The sequence below is a fragment of the Schistocerca cancellata genome, chromosome 1, assembly GCF_023864275.1.
Source record: "Schistocerca cancellata isolate TAMUIC-IGC-003103 chromosome 1, iqSchCanc2.1, whole genome shotgun sequence".
Lineage (NCBI taxonomy): Eukaryota > Metazoa > Arthropoda > Insecta > Orthoptera > Acrididae > Schistocerca > Schistocerca cancellata.
The window spans coordinates 1,119,223,105-1,119,235,541 of record NC_064626.1 but is presented as its reverse complement, the minus strand read 5'-3'; positions in this window follow the sequence as shown (position 1 = coordinate 1,119,235,541).

Sequence of the window (12,437 nt, the reverse complement as noted above, 5' to 3'; positions counted from 1 at the left end):
TCTTGTACATATGGTAATAGGACTATGTCTTGTGCTTCCTTGTGCTCTTCCCTGTTGCTGTCATCCTTTATCATCATAGTTTTATACATCATATTCTATTAAATTCTGCAAACAGTTTCCTCCTCTACTATATAAGATCTAAAGTCTCTTTCATTCAGAATTCAGGTCAGCACAAATCCCTGAGGAAGCCACATCCAATAGTAGTAAAAACACCAGACAATTTTACTTATTGACAACGTGGTCAACAGCCCAGAAGAATTTTATTGACAGTAACTTGAGTTGTCGTACTAGCACTATGTGCAGCCAGTTGTCACAAAGAAAATTAAGGCCAATACACACTGTCCGTCAAGTCACGTAATCTCCATCCTGTCAAAACATTCTGCAATGTATTTCAAATAGCAGCATCCACAGACGTCATCCGTCTGTTGTTAATCGTGTGACCCCCAAGCTCATTCCCTCCCAGTACATGGCCATACCCAGATGTCCATATTCTTTTCATTGTGGTTGATATCAGTTGTTCGTTATTCGTTATTTGATATAAACAGTTTTGTTTCGTTATTTCCTTCTCTTAAAACTTATAATATATGACGAAATATTAATTGAAGTAGTGAGGTAGCAGCCTGAATTTTACGATATGAGCATATTAGGTTACTTGCCCTCTACTACATTTAGGAAGTGAATTTTTATACATACTGGTATCGTATTTAATATTTTACAATGAAATTGACTGCAGTATGGCTGCAGCTTGTGAAGTGTAAAAAGTACTGTGGGTAGAATCAGATTGATTATTAGGTAAAATTTATTTTAACATTGCCAGGCATTTGTAGTGCTTCATAAAGAAATGGACTGAAACCTTCAGACACTACAAGTTATTTGTTTAAATATGTATTTGTGATGGGCAGATTCATTGTCAATTAGCGTTTTGGATTATGTGTCAAACAGCTTTATAAGCATCAGTGATCATTATTTATGTGATTTCATTAGCTAATCCTATGTAAATAAGTCTATTAAAAGCCAAATGTAAGATATAAAAAAACTATTAATCTTGAAGGTAACGTTATTGATTGAGATGTGACTGTTACGCATAAAGTAGCACCAGACTAGCAACTAAACTTATGAAACGTCCCCTTAGAACAATTTATACACGTCTGTGCTTAACCTGACACACAATATTATTTAGCGCAACGCAATCTGACTTTCAAAAATCCCTACAAAAGAATGGCCCTGACTAACATTAACCTATACCTCTCACAAATCACTTACCTCACAAAAATCTTCATTACTCGAACTACTGCAATACAGCGAGCGCCACTACTGCCAGCTAAATAACAAATTCAAACTACGGAAGGCACTAACTACTGATAGGGATAGTTAGCAAATTAAAGATTTTAATAGAGAACAAACAATGTATTTACCTTAATAGTGTTGAAAAACCATAATATACATGTTCATGACATCCAGTCTTACAAATTTCCAAACTCCGCCATCTCTCTCCCCACATCCACCACTGCTGGCGGATCACCTCCAACTGTGCAACGCTACGCGCTCTTCACATCCAGCTGCCGCTGCCCAACACTACAATGGCAGACAACAATGCAAACTAGCCACAGACTGCACACAGCACAGCCATTGATTTTTATACAGAGCGCTACGTAACGTTGCCAACAAGAAAATCTAAACAGCCTACTTACAAACTTAACCTTAAAGTAATTTTTCACAGGATGTGATGGCAGCTCATAACACTGCGCTTTTAGTAATTCTGGTTGAAATTTGACTTAACAAACGAAAAAGCTGATGCTTCGAATTCCTAAAATATAAGATGCAGATTGTTTATTCTTGACCTCCTCTTGCAGTGTGTGAAAAACCTCTTCTGTACCAAATTTTTCGGACCAAAATTCTTTTTTGTGCTGTTTTTCACTTCTGTCTTCCTACTTTAATATACGAGCTGTCCCTCCAAGCAGCAAACCTTTGAGTCCAGTAAATATAATTTCTGAACAAATGTGCACTCCAGCATCTACGTATATAAGCTACTACCATGTGTGTGTGTTCTGATATTGAGAAGGCTATCTACACTTACAGTGAAAATGTACTTAATTCATTAGACAAAAAATTGCAGGCAACTGGTATATTTTGTGATCTGTCAAAGGCATTTGACTGTGTAAATCACAATATCCTTTTAAGTAAACTAGAATATTATAGTGTAACAGGAAATGCTGCAAAATGATTCAAATCTTATATCTCTGGCAGGAAGCAAAGGGTGTTATTAGGAAAGAGATATGTATCAAGCTATCAGGCATCATCCAACTGGGAACTAATTACATGTGGGGTCCCACAAGGTTCCATTTTGGGGCCACTACTTTTTCTTGTGTATATCAATGACCTTTCATCAGTAACATTACCAGATGCCAAGTTTGTTTTGTTTGCCGACGATACAAACATTGCAATAAATAGCAAATCAAGTGTAGTCTTAGAAAGATCAGCCAATAAAATATTTGTGGACATTAATCACTGGTTCCTGGCCAATTCTTTGTCACTGAACTTTGAAAAAACACACTACATGCAGTTCAGAACTTGTAAGGGGTGTCCCAAGAGTATATGTCTAACATACGATGACAAGAAGATAGAAGAAGTGGACAGTGTTAAATTCTTGGGATTACAGCTTGATAATAAATTCAACTGGGAGGAACACACCACAGAACTGCTGAAGCGTCTTAACAAATCTCTGTTTGCAATGCGAATTTGGTCAGACATAGGGGATATAAAAATGAAAAAGCTGCCATACTATGCTTACTTTCATTCCATAATGTCATATGGGATTATTTTTTGGGGTAATTCATCAAGCCAAGCTAAAGTTTTCCTGGCACAAAAACGTGCAGTAAGAGTTATATGTGGTGTGTACTCAAGAACATCCTACAGAAGCCTGTTTAGGGAACTAGGGATACTATCTACTGCTTCCCAATATATTTATTCCTTAATGAAATTTGTCATTAAAAATATATCACTTTTTCAAACCAACAGTTCAATTCATGGAATCAATACTAGAAATAAGAATAATCTTCACAAGGATTTAAAGTCACTTAGTATTGTACAAAAAGGTGTGCATTATTCAGGAACACACATTTTCAATAACTTGTCAGCAGCCATAAAAAGCTTAACAACCAATGAAATTCAGTTTAAGAGAAGCCTAATGGATTTATTGGTGGCCAACTCCTTCTACTCCATTGATGAATTTCTTAGTAAAACCAACTGATTTGTATATAAGTACAACATAACTTCTGCACAATTTCAGTGCAGTAATGTGTTCATAGAAAATCTGTGTGTCTGTCTGTGTCTGTGTCTGTGTGTGTGTGTGTGTGTGTGTGTGTGTGTGTGTGTGTGTGTGTGTGTGTGTGTAAGTATAATCTAACTTCTGTACCATTTCAGTGCAGTAATGTGTTCATTGTAAATAAGTATTACAGTAGTTGTATTACATGTTTATTACCTTATAAATAAATAAAAAACTTTTTTATTTTAAATTCAGTGCATTAGTATTTGTAAAATGACTTAGTGTTCATTAAAAAATGACGATCATTCCACTTGGGACCTGTGGAATGGTACATTACCTTATTTGTTTTAGTTGTAAATATTTGTCATGTATTGTTGTTTTTCTGACATGTTCCACATCCTGGAGGACCTCCTCACTACGGATCAATTGGAATGAAAGTAAATCTAATCTAATCTAATCTAAACTGCACACATAAAATCAGTTGAAAATCATCTTGTGAAGATCGCGATTCACGCGAAAAAACAGTTGAAGACAGCCACATGAGTTGAGATCACATGACTTGAATTGACTTGATGTACCATCACATGACGGACGGTGTGAATACACCTTGCCATGATAGTGCCATGCCGTGATGGTGCTGTGATGACCAGTGTGAATTGGCCTTTCAAAAACCGTTTAACTTTCTAGCTTCGTGTTAAGGTGAATTCACACTGGCCATCACGTCACATAACATCCCATCTTGTCAAAACATTCTGCAATGCATTTCAAATGGCAGAATCCCAATTGGTTATCCTATCCAGTCTCATAACATCATGCACCAACAAGGTTTCTCAGGAAGAAAGTTTTGATGGTTGACATCATCTGTCCATTGTTTGTCACATGACTCCAAGCTCATTTCCTCCCAATGCACTGCTAGACACAAATCTCCATATTTCATTTCGTCATGGTTTTTGTTGTTGGTATCAGTTGTGTAATATTCGTTATGAATTGTTTCGTTTCGTTATTTATTTCGGTTAAAATTATTAGAAATGACGAAAGATAGTTTGAATCATTGAGGTAGCAGTCTGAACTGTATCACATAAGAATGCTATATCACTTACCCTCAACTACATTTACCAAGTAGATTTTTGTATATACTGGTACCATATTTAATATTTTACAATTAAATGGACTGCAATATAGCTGCAACTTTAAGTGAAAAAATTATTGTGTATAAATCAGACTGAATTTATTTTAATGTTGTCTTGCATCTGTTGTGTTTCATGAAGAAATGGACTGAAACCATATGACATTGCAAGTTGTCTATTTGAATATGTTTGTGGCAGGTTTATTTGTTGTTAAGTAGCTCTCTGGATTGTCTATGAAACAGTTTTACAAGCATTAGTTTTCAATGTTTATGTGGTGTCACTAGTCAGCCACAGCATAAACAAGGAACTTGAACTATTAAAAGCCATATAGAAGCTGTATAGAAAACCTCTAAATCTTGAAAGGAATGGTACTGAAGAGATGTGACTATTGCACAAAAATTTGCTATTTGACTTAAACTTAAATAAATTGATGGCTGCTCATAACACTTCGTTCCTTTCAGTAATTATAGGTGCAATTTAATGTAACAAGTGAAAAACTGATGTGTCACCTTCTAAAATAGAAAATGCATATTCCTCTTCCTCGAGCTCTTTGTATAGTGTGTGATATTCCTCTTGAGTAACACATAATAACACTTTTCTGACCCACACGCTTTTTTATGTTGTTTTGCACTTCTGTCTTATTTCTCCAATACACAAGCTATCCATGCAACCTGCAAACCATTTGAGACCAATAAATGTCATTTTAGTACAAATATGCTCTCTGTCATCAAGGTATATAAGCTACCATGTTGTGTATGTGCACTTCGCATGTAAAACAGTTGAGAAGCATCTTGTGAAGGTCACAATTTCCGTGAAAAAAACACTTGAGGAAAGTCATTCAAGTTGAGATCACGTGATTTGAATTGCGTTGATGGGCTGTGGCATGAGGGACAATGTTAATACACGCTGACATGACAGTGCTGTGATGTGATATCACATTATGCCCTGTCAAAATATTCTGCAATGTATTTCAAATGGTGGCATCCACATTGGCTGTCTTATGCCAACATGTCACGTTATGGCACCATTAAGATTGCTTGGAAGAAAGTTTTGACAGATGATGTCATCCATCTGTTGTTGATCATGTGACACCAAGCTCATTTCCTCCCAATAGCCGGCTGGAGTGGCCGTGCGGTTCTAGGCGCTGCAGTCTGGAACCGAGTGAACGCTACGGTTGCCGGTTCGAATCCTGCCTCAGGCATGGATGTGTGTGATGTCCTTAGGTTAGTTAGGTTTAATTAGTTCTAAGTTCTAGGCGACTGATGACCTCAGAAGTTAAGTCGCATAGTGCTCAGACCCATTTGAACCATTTTGAGCCTCCCAATACACAGCCATGTGAAGGTGTCCATATCATGTTCCATTGCAGTTGATATCAGTTGTTTGTTGTTCGTTATTTATTTAGCTTAAAATTTATAATAAATGACAACAGATTAATTGAATCAGCGGGGTAGCAGTCTGAATTGTACAGCATGAGCGTACTACTCACCCTCTACTATATTTAGAAAGTGGATTTTTATACATATTGGTACTGTATTGAACATTTTACGATGAAATGGGCTGTAATATGGCTGCAACTTCTGAAGTGTAAAAACTACTGTGGGTAGAATCAGACTGATTAGTAGGTAGAATGTATTTTAACGTCGTCAGGCATTTGTAGTGTTTCATAAAGAAATGGAATGAAATCTTCAGGCACAGCAAGTTGTCTATTTAAATATGTGTTTGTGGTAGTCTTATTTATTGTTAAGTAGCGTTCTGAATTGTGTGCGAAACAGTTTTCTAAGAACCATTGCTCAATATTTATGTGGTTTCATTAGCTAATCCCACTACAAATAAGGCATTTGAAGTATTAAAAGCCAAATACAATATGTAAAGAAAACCTATAAATCTTAAATGGAAAGGCATTGAATGAGATACGACTATTGCACAAAAAGCTGCACTGGACTACCAATCACGCTTAACCTTAAAACAATTTTCCACAGGATGTGATGGCAGCTCATATCTCTTTTATCCTTTTAATAATTCTGGTTACAATTTGACGTAACAAATGAAAAAACTGATGCTTCGACTTTCTAAAATATAAAATTCAGATTCCTTTCCCTCAAGCTCCTTGTATAGAGAGTGAAATTCCCCTTCTATATCACATTTTTCGCACCACACTCTTTTGTTCGTGTTGTTTTGCACTTGCGCCATCCTACTCAAATATCAAAGCTATCCCTGCAAGCTGCAAAACATTTGAGTCCAATGAATGTCATTTTCATACAGTACTAATGTGCACTCCAGCATCCATGTATATAAGCTACTATGTTGTATATATGCAATTGTGTAAGAACAATTGAAAATTATCTTGAGAATATTGCAGTTTCCGAAAAAAAATTTGAGGACAGCCATGTGAGCTGGGATCAGCTGACTTGAATCGCCTTGATGTGACACACAGTGAGAACACACCCTGACATGACGGTGCAGTGACGGCTATGTGAATTCGCCTTTACTCGAAAGCACTTCAGGTCATCCACAGTTGCTGATAAGTGTCACAAGGTAAATTTTTTCGTTTTTATTTTCGTTGAGCACTTGCACAGTTCTCCCTTCGACTATTCATTAACTTCAGTAGCTACCACAGTGTTTCCCCTGCAAATATTCTCCTATATAATTTATGTGGAGGTGAAAGGTAATTTATATCTCCATTCTGCTAATGCTATTTCACCCTGTGAAAAGGTACACTTTTCAAAAGAAATATAAGTGTGAAAATAGGGAAATTTTTACTGGATGTGTATTATATACATGGCTTGATTTACAAGTAAAATGAACAAAATATCTGTTATTAATTTGAAGAAAAATTTTTTTATTCTTTCACTAGTAATATTTTCCTTTTTACTATATATATTATTTATTGTAAAATAGTTGCTTTTGGGTTGGTGGTTCTCAATTTACTTGTAATAACTTATTACCACCCAGAGTGCAAATTGGCCAAATTTCATATTTCTAAACAAATCAGTTCAGAAAATAATGATACCTAAAATTCAAAAAACATAGTTCTGAGAAAAATCAATTTAAAGTTTATTATTGCAATTTAGTGTATTATTGATGGAATTACTTACCACTAATATTTTGCGGTACCATACTGAGCATCATTTGAATCATACTGATTCTTCCTTCTCTTTGTCCCTATTCTTTTCTGTCTAGTTTCATTTGTGCATTTTGGATTAGCAATTTCTGCTTTGCAGATTCTCTCTTTATCTATTTGCACCAAGCATTTTGCAGTATTTCCAGTACTTCCCATAAACACCAAATTTGGATATAGGATTAATTTCATTCACTACTGCTGGAGGTAAAGAAGATTTGTGATCATATGTTGCACTTCTCCTGTACTTGCACCAAGTGTCAGGACCATTCCTGCAAAGACAGTGCTATGGATTTTCATTTGTGGAAAGCTTATGGAAAAAGATAGCCCATATAGCTTTTTCATATTTTCTAAATTCCAAACCTTTCTTCTTATAGCCAAGCCATAATAGTTCTATAAGCTACCTATTTCAACATTTGTTAGGCGATATTTAGCACCTAATTTCTTACCATTTTCTAGTACTATTTTTAATGCTGTTTTAGTTATCTTCTCAACCCAATTCTCTTCTGAACATGCTCAATGTACCCCATTCTCTTCCGAACATATCCAATGTTTTAATTTAGAAATTGTGACATTAGGACCACACGGTTGTTCTGCACACATCCAGTCATAAGCCTTATGTCACTGTCCCAAAAAATACTGTGTGTATCTGACACCTCATACAGTGTGTCAGGAGAATCAATATAACTCACAAAAAACTTTCGTGCCTATATAAAACAAAAACTGTTTTACGCAGGATTTCAAATATTAAAATAATCCAAAAATTGTTTTTTTAGCCCATTTGCCTTCCATCTTCCCTTAAAAGCAGAAAGATCGACTCATTGAAATCAGGGGAGCGAATTCAACAACAAGAGAAAAAAATGAGGAATCGTAATGGATGTCCTGTGAGAAAAATGTTTCGCTAATTAAAAATAAAATCTCAGTCTCCCTTATATTCACCTCTCCTTAGGTTCCACACATGTAAAATAAAAGTAATTGCTTTCTAAATAGCCCAAGATTTTTAATAGTGTAAATATAATCTATTTGAGCTTTTAGAAACTAATTTTATTACAGAAAAATTATATTATTTGCATTACTGTACCATATTCCAATTTATTTCTGTAGATTTACTGAAGATGACAGCGATTTTGTTACAAATGAGCAGCGATTTTGTTACATACGAGCAATTATATTATTTTTAGTAATCAACCACATTCAAAAATTATTTCTGTGGACGTATTTCAGATGACAGTACTGAAAAATTGTCAATGCCTTTAAGAGTACAGTTATTTTTATACTTCGTTTTTATTTTATACACAATCACACAATGTGATAAGAATCATAAGGCCGCCTTTATTCTATATATCACAGATGGCATTTGGTGAACGCTTTGTTCATGAAATTACGTCTTTTTCTAAATGAGCTATAGACAAATTTTTAGATTAGAAATACTGAATTCGGTCTTTTGAAGTTGTTTCACCATGGATAATCCTTTCAATCGTCGTCCGAACATCGAAATGGCAGATATTGAGATAACCGATAGCGGAACTGAAAAGCAGCTACAGTCACTTAGTAGTGAAAAGGCTTCAGGACCAGATCATATACCTATAAGATTCTATAAGGATTATGAGAAATAACTTGCTCCCCTTCTAGCAGTAATTTATCATAGATTGCTTGAGCAACGAAAGGTAGCTAAAGACTGGAAAAAAGCGCAGGTCATTCCCGTTTTTAAGAAAGGCCGTAAGGCAGATCCAGATAATTATAGACCTATATCGTTGACGTCAATCTGTTGTAGAATTATGGAACATGTTTTATGCCCAAAAATTATGACGTTTTTGGAAAATGAATATCTCCTCTATAAAAATCAACATGGATTCCGCAAACAGAGATCCTGCGAAACTCAGCTCGCTCTGTTCCTCCACGAGACCCACAGCGCAGAGGACAACAGCGCTCAGGTTGATGCCATGTTCCTAGATTTCAGTAAGGCATTTGACACCATGCCACATTGCCATTTAATGGTAAAAAACGAGCTTATGGGGTATCAGAGCAGACCTGCGATTGGATTCAAGACTTTCTTGCAGCTAGAACTTAACACATCGCTCTTAACGGAACTACGTCGACAGATGTAAAGGTAATACCCGGAGCACCACAGGGAAGTGTAATAGGACCGTTGCTGTCTACAATATACACTCCTGGAAATGGAAAAAAGAACACATTGACACCGGTGTGTCAGACCCAACATACTTGCTCCGGACACTGCGAGAGGGCTGTACAAGCAATGATCACACGCACGGCACAGTGGACACACCAGGAACCGCGGTGTTGGCCGTCGAATGGCGCTAGCTGTGCAGCATTTGTGCACCGCCGCCGTCAGTGTCAGCCAGTTTGCCGTGGCATACGGAGCTCCATCGCAGTCTTTAACACTGGTAGCATGCCGCGACAGCGTGGACGTGAACCGTATGTGCAGTTGAAGGACTTTGAGCGAGGGCGTATAGTGGGCATGCGGGAGGCCGGGTGGACGTACCGCCGAATTGCTCAACACGTGGGGCGTGAGGTCTCCACAGTACATCGATGTTGTCGCCAGTGGTCGGCGGAAGGTGCACGTGCCCGTCGACCTGGGACCGGACCGCAGCGACGCACGGATGCACGCCAAGACCGTAGGTCCTATGCAGTGCCGTAGGGGACCGCACCGCCACTTCCCAGCAAATTAGGGACACTGTTTCTCCTGGGGTATCGGCGAGGACCATTCGCAACCGTCTCCATGAAGCTGGGCTACGGTCTCGCACACCGTTAGGCCGTCTTCCGCTCACGCCCCAACATCGTGCAGCCCGCCTCCAGTGGTGTCGCGACAGGCGTGAATGGAGGGACGAATGGAGACGTGTCGTCTTCAGCGATGAGAGTCGCTTCTGCCTTGGTGCCAATGATGGTCGTATGCGTGTTTGGCGCCGTGCAGGTTAGCGCCACAATCAGGACTGCATACGACCGAGGCAAACAGGGCCAACACCCGGCATCATGGTGTGGGGAGCGATCTCCTACACTGGCCGTACACCACTGGTGATCGTCGAGGGGACACTGAATAGTGCACGGTACATCCAAACCGTCATCGAACCCATCGTTCTACCATTCCTAGACCGGCAAGGGAACTTGCTGTTCCAACAGGACAATGCACGTCCGCATGTATCCCGTGCCACCCAACGTGCTCTAGAAGGTGTAAGTCAACTACCCTGGCCAGCAAGATCTCCGGATCTGTCCCTCATTGAGCATGTTTGGGACTGGATGAAGCGTCGTCTCACGCGGTCTGCACGTCCAGCACGAACGCTGGCCCAACTGAGACGCCAGGTGGAAATGGCATGGCAAGCCGTTCCACAGGACTACATCCAGCATCTCTACGATCGTCTCCATGGGAGAATAGCAGCCTGCATTGCTGCGAAAGGTGGATATACACTGTACTAGTGCCGACATTGTGCATGCTCTGTTGCCTGTGTCTATGTGCCTGTGGTTCTGTCAGTGTGATCATGTGATGTATCTGACCCCAGGAATGTGTCAATAAAGTTTCCCCTTCCTGGGACAATGAATTCACGGTGTTCTTATTTCAATTTCCAGGAGTGTATTACTTCCACCCCACATACATGTCGCATATTGCCCACGAAGAGAAAATTCGAGAAATTAGAGCCAATACAGAGGCTTCCCGACAATCATTCTTCCCACGCACTATTCGCGAGTGGAACAGGGATGGAGGGATCAGATAGTGGTATCGAAAGTACCCTCCACCACACACCATTAGGTGGTTTGCGGAGTATGATGTAGATGTAGATGTAGATATGCACTCTTTTTTCATAGATCCCTAGTGAGGAGATCCTCAAATATGTATAAAATGTAATAAAATAAAAATACGTAACACCATAAAACAAAAATAGGTCTACTTCCACTATTTGTATTTTGTGCCAGATAACTTCAGAATGTCAAAGATTGTATCCTGCTCAACATTCTCAAATATTTTTTTATCTACAGATTTTATGATAGGTTTCTCTTTCTAGTGCCTATCTCCTGGAACCAGTCATAGGATCAGTATTACCCAGCGTATTCCTATGTTTATGCAGAATGTAAATTCATCTTCCAACAGGTCGATCTCTGCCACTCATTCCTTCTTTTTCGAATTCATTTTAGTCTTTTGCAACCATGAATAATTAACCTAGTAGTTCAGTCCAGATTGAGATTTTCACTCTGCAACGGAGTGTGCGCTGGTGTGAAACTTCCTGGCAAATTAAAACTATGTGCCAGACCGAGACTCGAACACGGGACCTTTGCCTTTTGCGGGTAAGTGCAAGTAGAGCACTTTTCCGCGAAAGGCGAAGGTCCCGAATTCGAGTCTCGGTCCGGCACACAGTTTTAATCTGCCAGGAAGTTTTAGTAGTTCAGTATCTGTCAAATCTATCAGCATTTACTTTCTTTGAATTGTTTTCCTTGCATTTATTTTTAATTTTGAGGTTATTTCAGCTTTCTCATGCAAGCAACACACCAAGTGCAACAATTATGTCCAGAAATCTTGTGAAGTGCATCAACCATACTTGGTTATAAATCCGCGAAGTTGGAATTGAATTGCAGCAGTGCCAGCTGCATGCAAGTGCAGGTGTGTGCTCTAAAAAACATAACACAATTTTCACACTGTTACAAAGCGAGTCGGCCTAGCAGGGAGTTTAAATAACTAATGCAGCAGTATCCAAGTGGTAGATGCCATGAGCCTTTCTTCATCGGCGGCCGCCGAAACATTTAGTATACGTGCCACAAGGCATGACAATTCTCAAACAAGTGCAGCTCAGAAGCATATAAATACCTATCCGTTTTATACTAAAGTCACTTCCGTTAGTTCACAGCTCTATCACTATGGGATCGTGTTGCTCAGCCACTGTCTGTAATGCTGTTCATGGACCACAATTCGACTCTGCAT